General features: G+C 41.7%; 1 protein-coding gene across 5 annotated transcripts in view; it reads left to right on the top strand.

The window, feature by feature from the left end:
* FHL1 (four and a half LIM domains 1) overlaps nt 1–23,472 on the top strand; it is a 67,982-nt gene that overhangs the window by 1,222 nt on the left and 43,288 nt on the right. For 2 of the 5 annotated variants that reach the window (XR_002482664.1, XM_008070220.1), the window contains exon 2: nt 22,580–22,653. The gene's annotated coding sequence lies outside the window, so the exon portion shown is untranslated. Of the gene's footprint in view, nt 1–20,847; nt 21,007–21,982; nt 22,654–23,472 lie in introns of those variants that run through there. The other 3 variants (XM_021718654.1, XM_008070217.2, XM_021718652.1) reach the window with 2 other exon arrangements.

Here is a 23,472-nt window from a genome sequence, read left to right as displayed (position 1 = left end):
GCCGCCGATCCGGGCTGGCCCCTGCGGTCCCCGCTGCCCGGCCTTCCAGGGCTGGGTACCTGCGGCCTCGGGCCTCGGCGGCCTCGCCGGGGTCGGAGGCTCCGCGGGCTGCGTGCGGGGTGCGGGACGAGGTCCCCTCTGGTGCGTGCCTCGGCCTCCCCTGAGGTTTCGCCACGGCGGGGATAAGGAGGGAGTGGGGTGGAGGGTTCTCCCTGTTCCCTCTGCGGAGGAGGGTGGGGAGTGGGGAGGGAGTGAAGCGGAGCCCCGGGTTTTCTCACCAAGGATGGCGGGCAGTGGGGGGTGGGGCGAGGTGGGGACACTTCTTGGTTTTTCTCAGCAAGGTAGCTAGAAGCGGCTGTGGGGAGCGGGTGAAGATGAAGTGGGGGGCGTCCTTTGGCTTTCCCATCTAGGATGGCGGGGATCAGGGAGGGGGGGAGATGGGAGACCTGCTGGGTTCGTTCATCGAGGATGGAGTGGGTGGGTATGATAAGGAGTAGAGGTGAGGGGGCTCGCCTAGGTTTTCTCGACGGGGATGCTGGAGCAGTGGTTGGAGGAGTGGGGGTGGGGTGCAGATAGAATGAGGGGGAGGGCCTGCTGTGGTGGTTCTATCCAAAGGGATGGCGGGGGTTTGGCGAATGGGGGTGGGGATAGTGGGGGATTCCAGCTCCAGCGTGGAACCTACAGAAGCTAGAGGAAGGTTCTATCACGGGGTTAAGCCTTAGAAGGTGGGCTTTCAAAACTGCAGGGTGTGATCTTTCCGTCTCAAAAAGCATGAAATCCCTACAAGGTGCTGTCTGTTCTAGGCTCTGGGAGAGAGGTTTCTGCTTTCGAAGTTTCCCTTTCTCTTCCATTCCTCTCGACGTCTCAGTCGTCCAGGACTAGGTAAAGGTTTGGAAATCAGCAAGGCTGAGGGAAAGACAGTTGTGTGGTTCTTGTTCAGCGCTATATTATTTTCTGCATTTGGGACTGTGCGAGCTTCTCAGGTTTGTTTTGATTGCCCTTTACAATAAAAACCCTGTACGAGGGAGACCTCTTGGGAAAAGAAGCGAACAGGATTTATTAACGGGACTCCAGATTTGGTTTTTGAATTTCCTGAAGGGCAAGAGATACATCCTTATAGCATTTTGCTTGGCTTTCAGCAGAGTAGAAATAGTAGAATAAACGTATATCTTTGCTGGAAGTCTCCTATATTAACTTAAATTATTCCATTGGGATTATCTGAGCCCCCTTTGATTTGAATTTGGAGTAGATCCAGTTTTCCTAATTGGAGCCATCATTTTATAATTGCTTGTAATTCTTCTCTGGGTTATCAAATCTATGGCAGGCTTATAGAACAGCAGGAATATTTTTTTTTCTGTCATCTTAAGACAGTTCTAATGTAAATGTTAGGTTGTTCCCTGGAAATGTGAACATTTGCAGAATAGCACAAGTTTAAATTATGGGCCCCTTGGAATTTTGTAAAGCCTTTCCCGCCCCATCTCATCTCCGGGAACTGGGCCCTTCCAGTTCCTCACACTGAAGAAGCAAGGGCTTCTGGGATGTAGAAACTCATGCTCTTATTTGCTTACGAAAAATACATATTAAAAAGGCATTGCCTTTAATGTGGTGAGGCAATAGTGCTTTCCCATCTTGGTTACATGAGGTTCCGATCTAGTCTTTACCTTCAGTCTTTAAAAATGCTTATTTAACATTTTTAAGGGCAAATATAATCTTTATGCAACAGGAAATTGGTCAGATAGGCCATGATTTGTGCAAACCACCTCACAATAAGTACATAGTCTACGACTACCATATAGATTCTTTAACCATATATGGTTTTTTGAAATTCTAGGCTACCATGCCCATATTTAATTTTTGGAGAAGGAAAATATTTTATCAACCAAGTCTAGATTTTTGAGAGAAACTTTAAAAATTGTGTAAAATTTAAATTGGTAAAATTCCTCTTGTCTCATACCAGTGCATTGGAGCTAATTTGATATAAATTAAACTAGTGGACCACTTCAATCAGATAATTGCTTTATTTGTTTAATGGAAATGTTAAACTGGAAATGTTTAAGTGGAAATAGATTTTTGGTCTCCAAGACTGATAAAAATGAATTTATTTACACTATTGTATGTACCATTTCTAATGTTAATATGATATGTATTCTGTACCCTGATAACAGTCCAAAAAATAGCATATTTTTCAATACAACTTAAACCTGATTTTTGTTCTTTCAGAAGTAGCATGCTAAAAGTGGGGCAATTCTTATTTATTTATATTCAGAGTCTCACTCAGTGTCCAGGCTGGAGTGCAGTGGTACAGTCCCCTGCTCACTGAAGCCTTGCTCTCCTGGGCTCAGGCGATCCTTCTATCTCAGCCTTCCCAGTAGCTGGAACTACAGGCCCACACCACCACATCCAGCTTATTTTTTTATTTTTCATGGAGATGAGGTCTCACTATGTTGTCCAGGTTGGTCTCAAATTCCTGAGCTCAAGCAGTCCTCCCGCCTCAGCCTCCTGAAGTGCTAGGATTACAGGCTACCGCACCTGACCTGAAACTGGTAAACTCTAACCGAGAGAAGCATGTTGATGGGAAGTGGACCTTAAGTTTTGCTTTAGACAAAAGGTGTAAATGGAGTATTTTTTGACTTGGGTTTTTGAAAACCTGTTATTCCTCCTCAGGGACTGGAAGGAAAAAAAAAAAGACATTTCAGAAATTAACAAAACTGTGATCAAATTCTCTTTCTAAATATTTTTAAAGATTTTGCTAATATTCATTTGAAAAATAATTTGTAAATCCAGCCTTTCTGTAAGAAATTGAGCCTCACCTCTGAAGTTTGGACATTTAAAAAAATGTTGAAGGAATGGAAGTGAATCTCCTGAGACTGAATCCCTCTCTGTCTCCTGGTTCCCCTTTTCCCCACACTCCTCCCTTTCCCCCCACTCTGGTGCCAACAACATTGGCTTTTATAATCTTGTGGGACTTGAACAAATGTTCCTGCTTGCTTGAACTTTAGGCCTTATCTATTTGGCTGCTTTCCCTACTTTTGCCTACAAAACTTTTTTGGTTAAATTTTTTTTTTTTTTTTTTTTGAGTTGGAGTCTCACTCTATCACCCAGGCTGGAGTGCAGTGGCACGCTCATGGCCACCCCCAGCATCGACCTGCTGGACTCAGGTGATCTTTCTGCCTCATCCTCCCAAGGAGCCTGAACTACAGATGCCCACTACCATGCCTGGCTGATTTTTTGATTTATTGTAGAGAAGAGGTCTTGCCAAGTTGCTGAAGCTGTTCTCGGACCCGTGGGCTCAGGCAGTCCCCTCACCTTGGCCTTGAGCCACAGCGCCCCGCCTAATTTTTTTAAAAAACAGTTTTTTGGGTCTTTTTGAGTCAGAGTCTCACTCTGTCACCCAGGCTAGAGTGCAGTGGCACAGTCACGGCCACCACAGCCTCAATCTGCTGGGCTCAGGTGATCCTGCCACTTCAGCCTTCCGAGTAGCTGGAACTATAGGCATGTGCCACCAAACCCAACTAATTTTTTTGATTTTTATTGTAGAGATGAGGTCTTGCCTTGTTGCCCAGGCTGGTCTTGAACCCATGGGCTCAGGCAATCCTCTCGCCTCAGCCTCCCAAAGTGCTGGGATTACCCGCGTGAGCCATCATGCCCGGCTTTTTGTTTGTTTGTTTTTTTGTTTGGTTAATTAAACTAACAAAAAGCCGGGCATGATGGCATTGAACTATAGCCGGCTTGGTGGCTCAGCCTGTAATCCTGCGCCTTGGGAAGTTGAGGTGAGTGAATTGCCTGAGCCCGCGGGTTCGAGACCCACCTGGGCAACTTGGCAAGACCTCATCTCTACAATAAATCAAAAAATTAGCTGGACATGATAGCGCGCACCTGTAGTTCCAGCTACTTAGAAGGCTGAGGCAGAAGGATCGCTGGAGCCCAGCAGGTCCAGGCTGTGGTGGTCGGGAGCGGCCACTGCACTCCAGTCTGGGTGACAGAGTAAGACTCCGACTCAAAAAAAAAAAAAAAAAAAAAATTGAACTATATGGTTGTTTGGATTGGAGGTAAAATGGAATAGACTGTAATTATTTTCTCTGAAAAGGTCTTTTCTTTCAGCTCCTGTGGGATAAAAGCAGAGAAAGGCTCTTTTTTGTCAGTGGTGTACTTAATTAAGCAGAATCTATGACCATTCATTTATTCAAAAGACATTTGCTGAGTTACCTCCTTGGTTGGAGGCTCTGTGCTAGGTGAGGGGATGCATGGTGGATAAATGGACCCCACCTTTTTGGTACAGTGATGAAAATGAAAAATAGGCCTAGTGCAGTGGCTCAAGCCTATAATCCCAGCACTTTGGGAAGCCAAGGTAAGGGGATTGCCTGAGCCCATGGGTTCAAGAACAGCTTGGGAAACTTGGTGAGACCTCATCTCAACAATAAATCAAAAAATTAGCCAGGCATGGTAGCGTGCACCTGTAGTTCTGGCTACTTGGAAGGCTGAGGCGGAGAGATTGCCGGAGCCCAGCAGATCGATGCTGGGGTGCCCATGAGTGTGCCACTGCACTCCAGCCTGGGTGACAGAGTGAGACTCCAATTCAAAAAAAAAAAAGAAAAGAAAAAAGAAAATGAAAAATAGCAAATCTGTTGTGAATAATCAAGAGTTGTCCAGACTCTTTTGGATGTTAATAGTCACTTTCTGTACAGTAAACATGCTTCAGTCATATAGTGGAGTTACTTCTTTCCAGTGACTTAGGCACTGTCTCAAGTCTACTTCACCTTCCCAACCAAGATACACTTTTTTTTTTTCCATTTGGGGTAATCATATGGTCTACAAGTCATCTTAGGGTCCATGGACTTTTCTTTTTTAAAAAAGATAAGTTTAATGTCAAGTCAATGGGACATAGCAGATTTCTTGATGTTTAAATTCTGTTCTCTATCACTGCATAGAGCAGGGAGAAATGGATTGCCAGCATCCCTTCCTGGAACTTAAAACAACTCTGATGGCAAATCAGGCTGCCAAATCATTTTTTTCTGTGGTCAGTTTTTAATTATGGATAATAAGAGATGATGGAGCCCAAAAGACTGGATAGTACTAAATAGTAGTGCAAGTAAACCTTGACCGTCTTCAGGGCAGCTCCTGATCTCTTGGAATAACCCCCTATCTGTGGATAGTTCTAGACCAGTGGTTTTCAATCAGGGTAATTTTGCCCCCCCCCCCAGGATCATTTGACAATGTCCAGGAGACTTTTTTGCCAGATGCGTTCTACTGGCATCTTGTCAGTAGAGGCCAGGGGTGCTGCTTCAACATCCTACGACGCACAGGGCAGCACCCCATGACAAAGAATTATCGGACCTGAAATGTCAGTCATACTGAGGTTGACGTAATTTCCTCTACAAAACATACTAAAACATAACTCCAGGAGAGTAGAGAACAATAACAGGGTCTTAACGTGACTGAATAGTTGGCTGAGCTCACTTTTAGTCTCACAAGTGACTAGTTCCTGCATACCAACCCAAAGAATTAAAAGAATAACAATAGCTACCCTTTATGGTACTTACTCTGTGCCAGACACTTCCATACATTATGTATTCTCTTTGTTTTATAAATGAGGAACCAGGCTCAGAGAGGTAAACTAACTTGTCCTAGGTCTCACAGCTGGTCAAGGGTGGAAATAGAAATCAACGTTAAGATTGTCTTACTCCTCTGAAGTTCATGGTTTTGTGCACAGTTTCCTAGTGTCTCCCTTGTGGCGGGCACCATTCAAAATCTTACTTAACAAAATGAAAATTACTGCATGTCCTATATACCATTGATCTTTCTTGAGAGTAATTGAAGCCATGAATGTTAAATGTGATCATACTTGGAATAAGTGGGGAGGAGTAGGGGAGAACGGGAACCAACATTAACTGAACGCCTACTAGAATTCCAGGAAGTATGCTAGTTGAATTTATACCCAGTATCTAATTTGATCCTCACAGCAACTCTGCAGAGTATTTCTGATGCACATTTCACAGATGAGAGTGGGAGAGGTTAATTAAATAATGTGTCTAAGATTGCACAACTAAGTGGCAGAGTTGGGATTTGAATTGATGTCCCACAACTAAGCCACTGTCCTTCCCGCTTGCTCCAAAGGTTGGAGAGAAGAGAGTAACTAACTGTCCTGGGTAAAAAGTAATTTCACAGGTAACAAGCAGTACACAGTGGGTTGTATTTTCAGGTACAGAATGCAGTTGTGAATTGCTATACCTTCCTCAACTGATGAGAACTGAATTTACATGAAATTTGTTCTAGGAATCTCCCCAAATCGAGTCTGTGATTGTCATTTTGTCAAACTTCATTTTCTATCTTACCTGAATTTTCCAAGCTGTGCTTTGATAATCATGAACCTGGAAGTTATCTAATTGTGTTCATATCCTTTCAGCAGTTCACCTTCTACCTTTCTTAGGACTGTCCTGTAGAACTTAGCGATGACAGCATTTAGTTTTGTCTTTTTATTTTTATTTTTTACACAATGTAAATGTTTGTGCTTGCTATGGAAGTTGTTTTTATAATAAACAGCACCAAACTCATACTTGTGTTTTCCATATGGGGCGTTTTGTTTTGACAGCTAAATATTTATTTTAACTTTTGATGTGTTTTGTTTTAGAGCATGAAAAGAAAAAAATTAAAAAACAGCCAAATCACAATCATATTGTGTCTGGAAAGCATTTTTTTGTGTGTGTATGTGGGCAGAAAGAGGACCTCATGTTTCATTTCATTTACTTTAAATTGGAAAGGAATTTTAACTATGGTTCTCAAGGGCCAGGATGCCAGGGGGGAAAAATGTTGTTTAGATAAAATGCATGTTTTGATTTCCACATAGGACTGTGAACCACAGATTCTGATTATAATCTTAATGTCCTGATTTAACTACAGCAATCTGCTGCTTGGGTAATCAATCACTGTGTGTAGACATGCAAGATGATACCATTAGATTTGTCCTCCCACCCCAACTGATTCTAGAGTGGACTTGAGAGATCTGATAAAACTTGCAAGAATGAATGATCCTTTCAAAATCAAACTTTTCAACAAGAGTTGTACTTTTTATTGTAGGAAAATGCAGAAAAGCCACAAGAAAAAGATAAAAATCCATCATAATTCGCCACCCAGTGACAGTATTTTGTATGTGTTTTTAAAATGCAGTAATTTTTAAATGGTGGAGTAAAGTCCATTGCAAAGTCTCCAATTTATAAATGTAGTTTAAATTAACTTTTTCATCTGTCAAAAGATTTTCTGAATGATTGTGTCATCTCTAGATAGAAATCATATCATAACCCATGAAATGGATAAACTGCCAGGAAGTCAAGATCTGTGAGGAAACTGAGGCTCAAAAAGATCAAGCACTTGATCCAAGGCCATCTAATGTGTTAATGTCAGAGTTCCAGCTTGAGTTTTTAGATCTTCTTCATATGTAAGTAAAATTTTAATTCCTAATTAAAGAGTCCTGACAGTCAAGAACTTTTTGGTGGCTTGTTCATCAAAAAAAAAAAAAAAACAAGCTTTGCCGGGCTCGGTGGCTCAGCCTGTAATCCTGCGTTTTGGGTGGCTGAGGTGGTGGATTGCCTGAGCCTGCAGGTTCGAGACCCGCCTGGGCAACTTGGCAAGACCTCATCTCTACAATAAATCAAAAAATTAGCCGGGCCTGTTAGCGTGTCGTTCCAGCTACTTGGAAGGCTAAGGCAGAAGGATCGCCAGAGCCCAGCGGGTCAAGGCTGCAGTGGCCAGGAGCGTGCCACTGCACTCCAACCTGGGTGACAGAGTGAGACTCCAACTCAAAAAAAACCAAAAGACAACAACAACAAAAAAAAACCAAACAAGCTTTTATGGTAGAAGTATACGGTATTAACTATATTAAAGAATACCAAAAGGCTAAGTATTTCTTAATTTTGGATAGTGGCCAAAACAGTTGTGAGCAGTACAGGAATTTTTTTTCTATTATTTGCATTATTAAAATTGAACATTAGTGACGAGGAACCCCTTGGCTGCACTTAGCCCTCAGTTTAATTTCCCCTAGCCTATGGGTCAAATCCAGTTACCAAGGCATATCAAGTATGCCGTGGTAGTATCTTGCCCTTGTTCCTGTTTGACAGTGTTACAGTTGAGTGGGGATGGGTTTTCAGCTAAGACTGGGCAGGGAAGCTGATCTGCAGACCAGGTATGGAATGAGAAGAGCAGGTATCACTACACAGAATTGTCATGGACAGAATAGAATTAAACAAAATATGTACCGAGATTACAAAGGCTACATATATACGTGAACTTGTGAACACAAAATTATTTCTTTACAGCCAGGGCCCTGGCAAATGTGAAAGCTATGTGGAATAATGAGTATGGATACTCAGTGCCAAGGGCTTACTATTTAAACAAATGAGAAAATTGTACCCTTGCCTAGGGGTGTGTTTTGTTTGTTTGTTTGTTTGTTTGAGTTGGAGTCTCACTCTGTCACCCAGACTGGAGTGGGTTAGCCGCTCCCGGCCACCGCAGCCTCGACCTGCTGGGTTCCGGCAATCCTTCCGCCTCAGCCTTCCAAGTAGCCGGAATTACAGGCATGCGCTACCACGCCCGGCTGATTTTTTGATTTATTGTAGAGATGAGGTCTCGCTGCCCAGGCGGGTCTCGAACCCGCGGGCTCAGGCAATCCACTCACCTCAGCCACCCAAAGGCGCGGGATTACAGGCTGAGCCACCGAGCCCAGCTAGGGGTTTGTTTTTTGTGTTTTGCTCCTGTTCCTCATTATTGCCTGCTAATGAATATGTGCATTGTAAGTAAGCAAGGAGCTCTTCCCAACTTCCCATAATCCCTGTATTTGTCTTCTGAAAATGCATTTTCTTCTGTATTTAAATCACTGAGCTTTACCTCATTTTTTGCCTACTATAGATATGAAATGCACAGATAGAAGATATATGCGGACTGCTTTTTAAGGCAATGGAGCCTAGACAAAGAAAAGAACAATCAGAATAAGTCTTTGTTGTCAGCACTTTACTGCTTGTAGAATTTATATTTTATTTATCCACATAAAAACTCTGAACATTTTTCATGTTGCAAAACATAAAATATTCCATAGACTTTCTAATTACAACAACATATAATAGTCATAAGGTTTTAAATATACTTTTTCATACTAAGGAAATGATAGGTGGGAATGCAGAGGTTTTATTGGCAAGGTAGTTTTGGCAAGGATGGTACAAAACTCAATTGCTACACCTGATTAATTAATGAGTCTTTTCATTCACTTTTAGTTTTAGAGTATGGATAAGGCTGTTTGACTCCTGTCAGATTTGAAATGTGCCAGTTACTAAGAAGACATTAAGGATTGGTTTCTCAGTGAACTCTGCCAGCTCTAGTTTTCTGCATCATTCTTGTTTGTAAAACTGATTGTAGGCATCTGCTCATAGACATAATCAGTCACTTGCACTTTCATGTGACCAGGTGAACTGAAGTAACAGGTTTCCCCCAGGTTTCTCAGAGACTAAAGATTACATATGTACACAGAGGCAGGCTCGCAAATTATAAAGTTCAAAAATATATCACTAAGCCATAGTAACAAATTTAGACATTTGGATTAACAAAATTTGTTTCTCAACACTTTCTAGGAACTGCTCTGTAAATGATTGTCATTTCAAATACTTGAAATGGTGAAGTTTTCAGCCAGATGGCTTCTGTTTTTCTCTGACTACAAACAGGATGACCCCCCGTGCTCCACTGTCCCTATTCACCCAATCTCACCCCGAGTGACTTTTTTTTCCCAATGAAAATAGTCCCCAACGGGAAAAGTTTTGCTGATGTGGAAGAGGTGAAACAAAAAATGGCAGAAGCACTAAAAGGCATCACAATTATTAAGTTCAAAAAAATGTTTTGAACAGTGGGAAAAACGTCTTAGTAGATGGCACTTTAAGTTCCCTGTCAAAGATTCTGCACCTTAAGATGCCAGGGTCAACATAAGTTTTCAAACCCAAGACCCATTCTCTTCTAGGCTACAAGAAACTCTGCCTCTTCTAAGGAAGAAACTGGGAAGGAATTTTCCAATGTAGTAAGCACACCTAATCACATGAAAGATAGAAACCAAGCAGCCAAACTCATATGAGGAAGTGAAAGTTTATACTTGCATGTCCAAGCAGTTGGCTTTTGTTAGAACCGCTTTTAAAATATCAGCTTTATAGAGCATCACTTATGTATATGAGGGGGGATTCTCCCCAAAACATAATTTGTTATAAAAAAGTGTATTCTTACATGTTTAAACTTTAGTCACCTTTAAAATACTCTCCATGTGATACATCTACTGAGACATTTTTCCCACTGTTCAAAACATTTTTTTAACTTAACAATTTTGATGCCTTCTAGTGCTTCTGTCATTTTTTGTTTCACCTTTTCCACATCGGCAAAACTTTTCCCTTTGTGGACTATTTTCATTGGGGGAAAAAAAAAGTCACTCGGGGTGAGATTGGGTAAATAGGGACAGTGGAGCGCGGGGGGTCATGCTGTTTGTAGTCAGAGAAAAACAGTATCCAACACAGTTCAAGCAATATTAATTCTAAACACCAGAAGTATCCTAATATGGCTGCCATCTCTTTTAGCTTGTTTTCAGAAAAAATAAAGATTCTGACATTGCAAAAAGAAAGAAAGAAAGAAACTGAAATGGGCAAACGTGTTGAAAGAATCTCCAAAAATCCACTGAAGCTTCTCACAGCCTCTCACAACAATGCTAGCAGTTACACTGATGCTGATAGGTTCCTAGAACACTTCATCCTAGCAGGGGAAGCCTGTACGACAAGAGGTCTGCCCTCCAAAATAAAATTCCTTTTTTTTTGCTTAGTCCCCCATTGTATACCCATGAAACCACTGCCGCAATCAGGATGTAGCATATTTTTATCACCTCCCACAAGTTTACTCATGACCCTTTTGCAGTACACTCTTCCTTCTGCCCACATCCTCAGGTACCAATTGATGTGCTTTTGTGTGAGAGCCACTTTTTAAATGTAGATTTGAAAGTTTGTGGCTCTTTTGCTATACAAACACTAGATTTATGTGTAAAATGCAATTTTCTCCTCTCTGTTCAAGGTAAAATAATATTACAGAGAAATTCTAGGTATTGATTTCCTAGAATCTTTTCCTGATTGCCTGCAAGTAAGTTACTTAGTAAATTGTCTTATTATGTATTTGGACCAACGGGAAATTACAGCCAAGAGAGAAACAATTTCGACAGATACAAAAGGAACGCATGTTCTTCTCAAGTAGTTACAGTGAGATGTTAACTCCCTTAAGAATGGAAAAAAATAATTTGAATTTTGCTTCACACTTATTTGTAAAGTAAAAATGAGAATAAAGATTTTAGAGCTATATATAGCTATGCCTTCAGCTAGAATGTGTGTGTGTATATATACATATATGTGTGTGTTTCTACACAAAATTATCGTGTAGAAATAACTCTATCCCTTGAGATTTCCAAAATAATTGAAGGGTTCAAAGGGAATTTTCTATGCATAGAAGGTGTACCCTTTACACACTTAGGTGCAAAGCAAACTTTTGATATGCTAAGTATTGCTTTCTTGTTGATGTATTCAATTGAATAAATAATTATTGGACAGTTTTTATTTTTGAGTTTGGGATCTCTGTCACTCAGGCTGGAGTGCAGTGGCACGATCATGGTTCACCATAGCCTCGACCTCCTGGATTCAGGTGATTCTCCTACCTCAGCCTCATGAGTACCTGGAACTACAGGCATGCACCAGTTTGCTATGTCTCCCAGCTGCTCTTTAGCTCCTGAGATCAAGCAGTCTTCCTGCCTAGACCTCCCAACGTGCTGGATTACAGGCGTGAGTCACCGTGCCTGGCCATTATTGGGCAATTTAAGGGCCACCGTATTCAGAAGCAATCTGTTCCTTCCCCTGTCATCCCCTAGAAAAATTCAAGTGTCAAAAAATGCCTTGCTGTTTCTGTCCCATTTTGTTGTCTTGACCTGTCTGCCTTCCTTCCCTGATTTTCCTCCTCTGTGTCTTTCCTGTCTCCAAATGCTCTTGTACTGTTCTGCTTTCTCACGACAAATCCATTTTATAAACATCTTCAGAGCAAGTGGGCAGCAGACTGACTAATTCTAACATGTCAGATAGTGTCTTGGAGACTGTTTCTCTTACTTGTGATCCAACAGTTTTTTTTAGACACCTTTCAAGTTTTGAGCTGTACTGGAGGTGGGAGAGTTGTGAAAGGATGATTTTTGGGTAATCAAAGTTGAACATATGAGGAAGACTAAAAAAAAAACTGGAATTATCTTTTGGAGGGTGGGCTCCTTGTAGTACAGGCTTCCCCTACTAGGTAAGTGTTCTAAGAACCCTTGGTATCAGTGTACCAGCTAGCGTTGTTGTGAGAGGCTGTTTGACTTCAGTGAATTTTTTTGGAGATTCTTTCAACACATTTGCCCATTTCATGATGGGTGATTTACAAGCCCACCTGCTCACACCATGCTAAGTGTTCCACCGTTTTTGACGAAAAAACAGCATGACTCCAGTGCCCCACCCTCCTTATTCACCCAATCTTTCCCAGAGTGACTTCTTTTGTTGTTTGTTTCCCCAGATGAAAAAAACTCCTCAGAGGGAAACGTTTTGTCAATGGGGAAGAGTTAAAACAAAAAACAGCAGACACACTAAAAGGCATCAAAATTGACAAGTTCAAAATTCGTTTTAAGCAGTGGAAAAAGCTTCTCAATAGGTGTATTGAATCAAACGGAGAGTAATTTGAAAGTGACTGAGGTTTAAACATGTAAGAATAAATACACACTTTTAAAAATAAATGCATTCTAGGGTTTTTTTTGGTCCCCCTTGTATTTACCAGCCTATGTTATGACCATGTTTGAAACCATGAGTCATTAAAAATAAGGGAATTATTTACATTAAAATATCCCTATGAAACTTCCTTTGGCAAAGCTAAAGCACTTAAGGTTGTCTTGAAGTAAGGTGATTTATGTTTCAGTATGTAACATAAAGATATTAAAAGAAAACCCTTTCAGCATTTGTCAAAACCCATGAAATACACAACACAAAGAATTAACCCTAGCGTAAACTATGAACTTCAATTCTTAATAATGCATTAACATTGGCTCACCAATTGTGACAAATGGACCACACCAATGCAGTATATTAATGAATAGGGGAAACTGGGAGGGGGTGTTGAGGTATATGGAAGTTCTGAGTACTTTCCACTCAGTTTTTCTGTAATCCTAAAACGATTCAAAAAATAAAGTCTACTAATTTTTTTTTTTTTTGAGTTGGTGTCTCACTCGGTTGCCCAGACTGGAGTGCAGTGGCTGGTCCCAGCCACTGCAGCCTCGACCCGCTGGGCTCCGGCGATCCTTCCACCTCAGCCTTCCAAGTAGCCGGAATTACAGGCATGCGCTACCATGCCCGGCTGATTTTTTTTCATTTATTGTAGAGATGAGGTCTCGCTGCCCAGGCGGGTCTCGAACCCGCAGGCTCAGGCAATCCACTCACCTCAGCCTCCCAAAGGCGCAGGATTACAGGCTGAGTCACCGAGCCCAGCTGGGTCTACTAATTTAAAAAAACCCTTCATATGTCTGAATTTCAGAAATTCCAAGATTAGATCAGGAACTTTTTATTATTATCTGATAGATTAAAGTCTAGTGTTTCTTTTTCAGTATAAGTAGAATAAGAGATGTGCTTCTTGAGTGACATAACTTGTGGCATAGGCTGCTGAAAAGGGGTAAGTCTGAGCTTCCAGAAAAGCTGCCCAGTGCTGTCAATCATTGTGCCTAGTTGCACAATAGTCAGTGGACAGATCAGTTAGAGCACTGGGTTGGGACACTGTCTGCCAACCATTGGGACATCGTGCCATCTTTTCAGTGGAGTGGAGTCCCAGACTTGACAAATCCCTGTCCTACAACCCAGTGAGCCCTTTTTTGACCCTTGCATTTATGGTGTCACTAGCAACAGTGACAATTGATGAACTCATGCCAACTCTGACCCAATATCCGGGTCAGAGTTTGATTGCTTTGGGCTAAAGGCTGTTGCATGACTTGTAGAAATATAGACCTAACACCAGAACTTTCACAGAATTACTCAGTGCTGTTAGCTCTACAGTAAACGTGTGAAAAGATCAAGTTTTTATAGGTGTTACGTAAATGGCTTCTGTATACTGGAACTGGGTAACTATGATAAGCAACTACAAGTATGTGCTGCTTTCCTGAGTTGGCTGTGAAAACAGAACATTCTGCGGTAAGTGATTGTAGGGTGGGAGGGAGAATCAGGTCTAAGAGAGACACTGAGACTGAGAAGGGAAAGATAAAAACAAGATAACAAGGATCAGAACACAAATGGGGGCCATTACTAAAGCACTGGGTATCTTGAGGCTGTGGGTATCCATGGAATGTGGCCATCGAGTCTGTGATAAGGCCTAGCGTGAAAAACTTCACAGTTCATGTAGTTATCTGAAAAAATACCAGTGAAGGGAGGGGTTGGTTATAGAGTTCACCTCTGTTTAACTTATTAAACCTTGTTTTGTAGATCGGAAATAATTATGGATCAATTACATAAATTTAGTTTTACATCTGTCATTAGACAAATTCTTACATTTTTAAAACAATGTACCCCTTGCCTGATTGACTGCATACATGGTACCACTTCTACTAGAAGCAGCAGATTTAACAAGGTCAAGGGGGAGAAAGAGGTTGGAAGTAACCTCTCCCTCAAGTCCCAGTCCACAATAGATGTGGAGCTTCCAGTTCAGTGGCCAAGATAACTGGTCACTTAATGCCAGTGGTGAGCCAAATGGTGGCATAGCCACTGCATTCTTTTTAGTCGGCTTCACAATCAAGAGAAAGTTCTGCAGCCGCCTTGACTTTACAGCAATTCTTGCCAATTGGAAAGACGGCAAAAGTCACCATCCAACCAAATCATACTGCATGTGTTTCTCAGGGTATAGACAGGCGAAGTCAGTCGTGAGGCCCAGGGTAGTCATGCTCCCTAGCTGCTGCTAGTACCTGGAAGGACTGGGGAGCTGTCGTGGCAGTGGTTTGCGGAGCAGGTATGTGACAACGTCACTTTGTCCACGTGCTGCTCATCCACCTGCGTCTTGTCACTGCTTGGCTCGTCTTAGTCTTTGCTTCCCTCTGTCTCCTCACCCTTAATCCAGTTACTTTTGATTTTTCTGTCAAGGAACATGAAGGGCCTCAGGATGAAAGAAAACTTGGCTTAAGTATTCAAGTTACCAGAGCAATGTCCTTTATAATTCTCTAACTGCCAGATTTTTATTGCCGTAGTGGTTTGTTAGGTATAAAATGGGACTTAGTGTACTTTGTAAACGTTTTCTGACATACAACTTGAAAGTTGAATTTTGTCACCTTATAAAATTAGTTATCATTCCTGCCACTTTTAAAACCCTCATAATTTTTCTTTATATGTTTATTATTATCTCTGTAGCAGATAATGGCAGCATGCATGCTGATGTGAAAGATTTACTCCAGGGCTAATTGATTGGAGCAGAGCTGCTCAGTTGCCAGAGAGTAAGGAAACAGTCCATGGAATGCCAAAGCCAGTTTATGAAAAGTACGGACTGAGTACTTCATAAAATGAAATCAACAAATGTTTATCAAGTACTTACTCTGATGTGTAAGGCACTTTGCTGGGCTCGCTAGATGCTGTGGGGAGCATGAAAACAACAGTGATCTCATCAAGCAAAGAATGTCTATTCTAATTGGAGAAGCCATTAGAGATGCATTAAGGATGTGGTAGAAAGAGTATTGAATTGGGTGGTGAGGGCGTCAGGATTTTTGAATCCTAGCCTGAGTTCTGCCACTAACCCCCATCATATCCTCTGGGCAAATCACCTTCCCACTGGGGGTCTCAGTTTATAGAAAGGGAATTGAACCAAATAATCTCTAAGACGTTGTGTGGATTGGTTCATAAACAAATGTGGAAGAGATTCCAGAAGATGGCACATTCTCTATTGCCAAGTGAGTTGTAAATATAATAATTATATAGTACATATATTTATGCTATATAATTATACTAACTATGACTATAGACTAGTGTTTCTCAAAGCGGGGTCCTTGGACTGGCAGCATCAGCATCACCAGCATCACCTAGGAACTTGCAAATTCATTGGCCACACCCCAGACATACTGAATCAGAATCATTGGGGATAAGCCAGCGATCTGTGTTCTAACAAATCCCCCCTCCCTCAGGAGATTCTGATGCCCAATAAAGTTTGACACCTACAGGCTATAGGAATTTTGGGCAGTTATTGTCAGCCTTGGCTGTACATTAGATTCGTATGTTAGAACTTTGTTGGAAATGGGGCACTATCTTAGTGTGTTTGTGCTGCTATAACAAAATACCCGAGACTGGGTAACTTACAAAGAACAGAAATTTATTTCTCTGGGTTCTGGAGACTGAGAAGTCTAAGATCAAGGTGCTGGCAGATTTGGTTGTCTGGTAGAGCCGTTCTCTGTTTCCAAGATGGCATTTTATTGCTCCATCATTCAGAGGTGAGGAAGGCCCTGTCCTCAGGTGGTGGAAGACAGAAGGGCATGCAGCCTCTTTTATAAGGGCCTCACCTCGCAATACAATCACATTGTCCACTAAGTTTCAATACCTGAATCTTAGAGGCAACATATTTAAACCATAGCGGGCACCCAGGCATCACTAGTTGCTCTGGCTCCCCAGGTGCAGCCAATTTGAGAATCACTTGTTTCAGGGAGAGTGGCATGAGCCAAATCAACTATCATTCTGTAGTGGCAGTGAACCTCAGGTGCAGGGGGTTAAAGACAGAGGCCTTGAATTTGATGCTAAGAAATTTGTCCTTTAGATTACAGTGGAGAAAGGTTTTGGAGAAAGAGAGTAATACATTCAAAGTGGTCCATTTGAGAGATTATTCTGACAGCTACGTGAAGAAGAGATTATAGCCATAGTAGTCTCTGTGTGATGTGATCATGGGCCAAATCAGGACTGTAGAAATAAGATTGTAAGGAAGAAAAAGTGTGAAAGCTCTTTTGCAGGAGAAATGGGCAGTGTTGGGTGATAGTAATGGTGGTGATGGTATTGTTAGAATGTCTTTGGTTCAGGAGTCCCTCTCTGACTTTTGGGAGGGCCAGTGCTCTCTAGATGCTTTTGGCAAAATTGTCACTTATGAAATCTGTACCATTCTTTGTTTCACATTGCTATGATTTAGGAGTTCTAATTGTGGGGTGGTCCACAGTGAATTATTACAAATGCAGAATTATGGTCACCTAAAAAGCTACCCATGGTCATCATGTCAGGAGGAGAAAATGTTTGTTTGTTTTTCTTAACAAAAGAATGCTTGGAGTTGTGGGAAAGTTGTAAACTTGGCAATGAATAATAGTTCAAGCCTATCAATTAAGTGAATTTTTATTTTATCATTTGTTTTATTTGGGAGCTGCTGTAATAGTCATTGAAAGAACATCCATCTTCATATTTTTAAAACAAAACAAAAATACCATTGAACATTAGGGCAAAGGACAAGAATTTCAAGGTTTTACCTTTTGACTTCAGCAAATATTTGTCACTCCATTTTTCTTGCTGGATTTCGCCATTTGACTTGTGTTTTTGTTTTGTTCCCATTTGCTCCTAACTCCTAATTCCTGATAACTTTAGTTTATTCTATTTTTGATGGTTGTTTTATTCATAAATGTTCATAATGTTTTGCTATGCCAGTGAAAAAATGTATTTCTCCCTTTATATTTTTCCCAAATATACTTATTCTTCCCTTTATGACCAGGAAATTATTTAAATTGGCCTATGGAAAGAGCTTCTTGGTATTTATTTAGGGCACGGTGGGGAGTTCTATTAGTTTATAGGTCATGCCACATCTGGAAGAATAGGTACCTTTTATTTACTTGTTTGAAAACCTGTTAAAGCAGATTCAGTATTTTAATTCTCTCTTTTTTTTTCTTTTTCTTTTCCTTTTTTTTTTTTTTGTTGACAGGGTCTTGCTCTGTTACCAAGGCTGGAGTGCAGTGGCATAATCATAGCTCACTGCAGCCTTGAACTCCTGGCCTCAAGTGATCCTCTTGCCTCAGCTGACAGAGTGGCTAGAACTTTAGGCGTGTGCCACCATGCCTGAGATTCAGTATTTTAAAGGATTACATATGCATAGTTAAAAATGACTCATTACTCTGGTAAATCTGTGCACTTTTTAGTTTTCTGAAAGAACCGAAAATCTGCCAAAAAATCAGAACTAATCACAACTTTAAATGTGTAGTATATCTAGTAGATACCTTTAAAAATATAACCTATCTTTTCCCAAACTGGATAAAGATACAACCTTTCCAATTTGTGAAGGATATTATGATTATATCATGTAAAACAAATGTAGAAATTTGTGTGGAATAAATGATCTTCCAGACAAAGCATCGAGTTTTTCATTTTTTTCTTTTTTTTTTTTGAGTTGGAGTCTCACTCAGTCACCCAGACTGGAGTGCAGTGGCCGCTCCCGGCCACCGCAGCCTCGCTTGCTGGGCTCCGGCGATCCTTCCGCCTCAGCCTTCCGAGTAGCCGGAATTACAGGCATGCGCTGCGCTGCCCGGCTGATTTTTTGATTTATTGTAGAGATGAGGTCTCGCTGCCCAGGCGGGTCTCGAACCCGCGGGCTCAGGCAATCCCTTTCACCTCAGCCTCTCAAAGGCGCGGGATTACAGGCTGAGCCACCGAGCCCGGCTGCATCGAGTTTTAATATAAGGATACAGAATAGGACTTTAGTATATTTCTATGACTGGTAATATCCCTTTAGTTTTTGTTTGTTTATTAAATTAACATGTTAAAGATTTGAGTATGTTGCAAATCTTGCTTATGTTAGAATTATTAAAAATGAGCCATCTTTCATCTGAACCATTTATTTCCAGTGAGTTATTTTGCTAAATGAAGGCCAGTTTATCAGTTCTTCTGTTAAAGGAAATGAGTCAGTGGCCACCTCAGTTATATTTATTTTATGGTAACATTTAAAGTATGTTTTTAATAGTGTATATGTCAATGTTTCTGACTCCTATAGTAGTACAAGTATCTGAATAAAAATGGGGTAAATGAGAAGCAGAGCTGCTGGTACCATCACAAGTGTACCTAATTAAGAAGATGTTTGAGGCTCACTGTTCTCTGATTTATTAGGTAGGAGAGACTATTCTGAAGAACATGATTATGGAATGGTTACCATGACAATTACATTCAAAGAATTTAGAGGAGACAATGAATCTGTGGGGATCATCCATTTTGATTTATTTGACTGGTCTTTTAAATTCAAACAGCTGTTGTCTCTGGATTTTATTTTTTCACATATTCACCCAATTGATTGATGATCTAGGGATCATTTAAGCTTGGCTGTCAGTAGTGATAGGGTCAGCAGTGTCCCTGACCACAATACTTTTGTTAAACCTGAAGGAGAGTGATCGTATGTGTTAAATGTTACTGCAAAGTAACTACTGACTTCTTCTGAAATAATATAAATGGTTTGTCTAATTTCACTTATTAATCCTGTCAGGGTAGGATAAGATTAACATGACTTATTTTAAAAGCATGAGTGACCCTAAAGTGTTTGAGTTTTATTTTGGATTGCTTTTGTCATTACATTTTGGGGGGGGGGGTGGAGTCTCACTCCATTGCCCAGGCTGGATTGCAGTGGCACATTCACGGCCACCCCAGCGTTGACCTGTTGGGCTCTGACAGTCCGTCTGTCTCAGCCTTCCAAGTAGCCGAAACTATAGGCACACGCTACCACACCCAGGTAGTTTTTCATTTATTGTAGAGATGAGGTCTCACCAAGTTGCCCGGGCTGGTCTTGAACCCATGGACTTAGGAAATCCATTCACCTTGGCTTCCCAAAGTGCTGGGATTACAGGCTGAGCCACTGAGCCCAGCCTGTCATCACATTTTTATCCAGTGTGTTTGGCTGCTGTTCTTTTTTTATTCTTTGACTTGCGCAATACTGTCAACACAATTTGTATTATGTCTGGTCAGAGCCTTAGTTACACACTGCAGATTGAAAAGTACACACAAATATAACTACCATGAGTGTCTTCATTCTCACAACCTCAACTAATGCTAAGTGGGACATACTGGTACAGACAGTAAAGTGAAATGAAGATCCAAATGCAGTTTATACCTTACCATCAATTTGTATCCTTCTTTGTGGACTACTTGATGGTAAAGCCATAAACTATGGAACAGAAGACTACTCTAGCAGGGACCTGAGTTGGACCCTGAAATGAGAGCTTTGTCTCCTCAGCCTTTGGACCTTTCTCTCTTCTGCCCTCTGGAGGCTGTCAGCGAACATGAACTACAAGGAATTTCTGGAAAAGATAGCCAGGGTCTTGGTCTAGTTATTAGAAGACAGTCTCCCTGCCCCTAGGCCACCTCTAGCCCCTCCAAGCTGGAGTGTGTAGAGGTGAGAAGCAGGCAGAGTGGTGTCAGGGAAGCCATCGGCAAAGTGGGAACCTTAGGAAGGAAGTGATTCCGGTTCTTGAAGTAGAGAACTGGATTCTGTCAAGTAGAATCAGTACACAGTATACCCATCTCCAGGAAGAATGAATTCCAGAAGGGAAAGATGAAATAGGATAAGACTAGAGTGTGACAGATCCAGGTTTGAAGTTTCAGCTGGGCTGAATCTAAAGAGAGGGATGTTTGATGCCAGGCGTTTGTGGAAGTATGTGATATCACTATCCAAGTGTGATAACAGTTTGACTCTGCCTGCTATAGTAATAGTAATAATTGTATATTGAACATTCAGCTGATACCTTTTGTATGCAAGACACTACTAAGTGCTTTACATGCATCTACCTCTTTACTTCTATGAGGTAGGTTGCCATTATGAGGTAGGTTGGCCATCATGAGGCTCAGAGAGGTTGGGCTAGTATGAGGCAGAAACAGTAGTTGAACTCAGGCAGCCTGACTCTGCCGCCCTTGCAGTGAACAGCTGTGCCATGCTGTATTCCTGCCGCAGCTGCATGGAAGGGTGTGGCATCTTCTAGAAACAGTGAGTTCCGTATGAGTGGAGTATGGGTGGTGGGAGATGAGATGGAGTAAAGCCTTTTACGTATATATACCATGCTAAGTACTGGGAGATAGAACAGAAATGAGAGACTTTTGTCCTTGCCATCAAGACCCTTAAAGTCCTGTAGGACAAACAAGACCTAATGCAAAATAAATAATCCATATTCATATGATATAATATGAAAATACTGTCTCTACTTAAGTGCGGGTAGGGAGAGGACTAGAAGGTGTTCCTTTGAACTAAATCACTTTCAGATATTCTCTTTCGAATGTTAGCTCTTCACTGGCACACATTTGCCTTCCGCTGGGCTTTTGACCTGGCAGACAAGAACCCTGTCCCTGTATTTGTCCATTTTGAATTAGGAAGCATTGTCTTCAACTATAACAGTTGTCATTAAGATCTAAACAGATGAACCCATTAGCCTACTGAGCCAACTAGACCAGCTATTTATTTCCCCGCACATTAACATTTTAAAAATCTGTAACCATCGCCTGTTTGAGGATCATCCTGGAAATGATTGGGAGTGGGAGGGGGCTACATGCCTGATTACAATCCTTGGTTTATGTTTGCCCTGTTTCCATCGATACTTCTTGAGGGCCTCCTGTGTGCCAGGCACTGTCCTGGGCATGGGGACAGGAGCAGTGAAAAAACAGACAAGGTTCCCCTCTCCCGGAGCTATCTTTTTTTTTCTTTTCCCCAGATTTTATTTGCTCATGTATATTTTCACAGTTGTTCTAAAAGCGCATTTAGCGTGAGTTTCAGGATTTCACACTTTGGGGATAATACAATGATCACACATCCTTTCTCCTTTGAGGAAGCCAGTGCTTTCTGAATAAAGGGGTGAGGGGTAAGGCCTGAAGGGCACTGGCCTGTGGGGAGGCCGCATGGGCGTGGGGAGGGCAGCATGTTGTGGTGGGCTGCAGTTGTGTCTGGGATGGGAACAGCACAAGGCACACCTGTTTCCTAGTGTGGCCGAACCATCGCCCTGGGATGAGCCTGCCCACTAGTCTGCATCCTAATCCTGCTGTTGATTGGAGATAACTTCAGTGGTCACACGGCACCTCGTCTCCATGGCAACCCCTATAAATATTCCTCTGGTGACTTGTGCTCTACATTCTGGCTGGATCGTAGCCCTCCTGTGGCAAAATATTCTAAAGATGTTAAAAGAGAAAAAAAAAAGGCTCAACTAATAAATCTATTCTAAATGACTGAGTCATTTGTTTTGATTACCCGGGTGATTGCCAAATGTTAATTTAAAACTGAAATAGGCCATGAGCTCACTCCCCTAACAATGCTGAGTGTTTGAGCTAATACAGCTTGATAATGAGGGAGCCAGATCTACTGCCAGTGCTCATGTTATATGATAAACAGACATTTGGAGAAATATGCAGAACATCTTGGCAGTTTTCCTTTAACTCAGGGTTGTAAATACAAAGTAGACTGTGTTACCATGAGCCATTTCAAAGAAAGTTGACTTTTTTTAATTTTAGAATTTTGAACTTTTCTTCCAGAAAGGTAACTTTGTCTCTTGATTCTCATTTTTCCCCTAACTTAGGCACATTGGAAGTTGTTTTTGACCGTATCCAGCCCTTGCCGAATACAACCTATTCTCCACACATTCAGTGTGAGGTAAGTTTTACTAATTGCCACAGATTCTTACACTGATCTCCAGCCTTCCAATTTGTGGTGTTAGGGGTGGCATTATACAAAGGGCTTTATTTGTACAGGAGATTTAAGAGGGTTCATTATAATGGATCCAACCAACATCACTGCTTACCCTAAATATTAGCTCTCTGGGGAAATGACTTTACAAGAGAAAATCTCATTTACTTTGAACTTGGGGGCATGGAAAGGAAATGTGCCAGGCACAACAGAACTGTTAGAAGGCCTGCTTGAAAAGAGAGATCTGCTTGTGTCGCAGCATGAACAGTAGGGAGCAGGAAAGCTGCATGGAGCAGATACCGGGATGGGAGGAAGGAGACTCCTGTAGACGACCAGGAGAAGTTTGGGCTGACCTGATCAGCTATCAGGAACTTTTCTGTTGTGGGAGAAAGGAGCAAAGATGGGGAACTGCCACTGCAAAATCTGGTGATAGGAACACCAAAGAGTGCTTCTGTTGGGTTACATGAACAGGAACCAGGAAATTTTCTTCTGATTTGCCCTCAAGTTCAGGGCAGCCTTGCTGCATTGGTGTGAGCAGTCAGATTGAGCAGACCTTCCACTTAACATCCACTGGATAGGCATCCTGTGTCGTCTTCATTTAGCCATGGTGGTTTATTGATACTCTGTGATGATCCAGGGTTCCTCATTTCTCACACTGAGAGAAGGGACGTTGATCTTTGAAAATAATGAAAGAAGCCGGGCTCAGTGGCTCAGCCTGTAATCCTGTGCCTTTGGGAGGCTGAGGTGAGTGGATTGCCTGAGCCCGCGGGTTCAAGACCCGCCTGG

This window comes from Carlito syrichta, unplaced genomic scaffold (assembly GCF_000164805.1).
Source record: "Carlito syrichta isolate Samal-C Ts95f unplaced genomic scaffold, Tarsius_syrichta-2.0.1 Scaffold313184, whole genome shotgun sequence".
NCBI lineage: Eukaryota > Metazoa > Chordata > Mammalia > Primates > Tarsiidae > Carlito > Carlito syrichta.
This window is presented reverse-complemented; position numbering and strand designations above follow the sequence as displayed.